This window comes from Arachis ipaensis, chromosome B09 (assembly GCF_000816755.2).
Source record: "Arachis ipaensis cultivar K30076 chromosome B09, Araip1.1, whole genome shotgun sequence".
In the NCBI taxonomy this organism is placed as follows: domain Eukaryota; kingdom Viridiplantae; phylum Streptophyta; class Magnoliopsida; order Fabales; family Fabaceae; genus Arachis; species Arachis ipaensis.
The window spans coordinates 112,523,199-112,524,628 of record NC_029793.2 but is presented as its reverse complement, the minus strand read 5'-3'; positions in this window follow the sequence as shown (position 1 = coordinate 112,524,628).

The following is a 1,430-nucleotide window of genomic DNA, read 5'->3' as shown; positions in this document are numbered from 1 at the left end:
TATGGGTTCAACTGTTGACGGAGAAATACCATTCTTCTAAGGATGATTGTTTTAGTCGGTCTCGAGGAAGTGGATCTTATGTTTGGAAGAGTATATGTCAAGCTTGGGATATCCTAAAGGACGGTTTTAGTTGGTGCATTGGGGATTTGGAACAGAACTTTTGGTTCTCTAGATGGAGAAGAGAGGGGCGACTGTGTCAGGAGATGGATTATGTTCACATTTCTGATTCGGATCTCAAGATCTTGGACCTTTGGTCATCTGGACAGTGGAACCTTGAGAATATCTATTCTCCTCTGAATCAGTCTCTGCAGAGCAACATTAATTCTTACAACCCATATGTTCAAGCTGGTTCAGAGGTCGGTTGGTGTTGGACTGGTGCGGCCTCAAAGGTTTATGATGCTCATAGTGGTTATTTATGGCTCAGTAAGAAGATGTTTAGTTGGGAGGATATGGGTAATTGGCTTTGGCTTTGGCGTCAACATGTTCCGGAAAAGCACAAATTTTTGGCCTGGCTATGTCTTTGGGAGGCTCTTCCTACTGCTGCATTTCGTTTTAGAAGGGGCATCTCGCACACGGATAGCTGTCCACGATGTTTCTCAAGTCAGGAGTCGGTTTTACATTGTATTCGGGATTGTCCAAAAGCCCAACTTGTTTGGCAAGCTTTAGGGATCTACGATCAACCAGTGGATTTGATGAGTTGGTTCTTACATAATAGCAAACAGCGCCCCTTTAGATTCTTTTCTGGTCTCTGGTGGATTTGGTGTTCGAGAAACAACGAGATCTTTCATCCTCACAAGCATTGGACCATAGATAAGGTGATTGGTATGGCTTTGTCCTTAGAAAAGGAGCTCCGAAATATTTTTGAGTTGCAACGACTATCTATCCCCTCAACCATTAGTGGCTCTTGGATTCCCCCCTCAGTGGGTACCTTTAAGATTAATTGTGATGCTAGCTATCCTGGCAGTGGTGCTCGAGTTGGTTTTGCTTGTGTTAGCAGAGATTGGAAGGGAAGGTGGCAACGAGGCTGTCTGGGAACAATTGAGAGTCGTAGCATTTTGCAAGGAGAGTTGTTTGCTATTTGGAGAGGCTTTCTTTTAGCATGGGACTCGGGACAAAGAGACATTATATGTGAGACAGACTGTGTGGAGGCTTTTACTATTGTCAATAATTTATAAGATTGCTCTGGGTTTACTGATCCTTTGGTGTTAAAAATCCGAGATATCATGTCTTGGAAATGGCGTGCTGATCTTCGGTTGATCTTGAGAGATGCAAATACAGTAGCAGACATCATGGCAAAGACTGCAATGAGGACTATTTCTCCCCAAGTGGAGCTTCTATTGCCTTGGAAGGAGTTTGAGAGTAGTATTCAGTGGGACTGCCTTTCTTAAGCAGTTTCTTGTTTTTTTTCTTTCTTAGTTTTTGTTTATTTT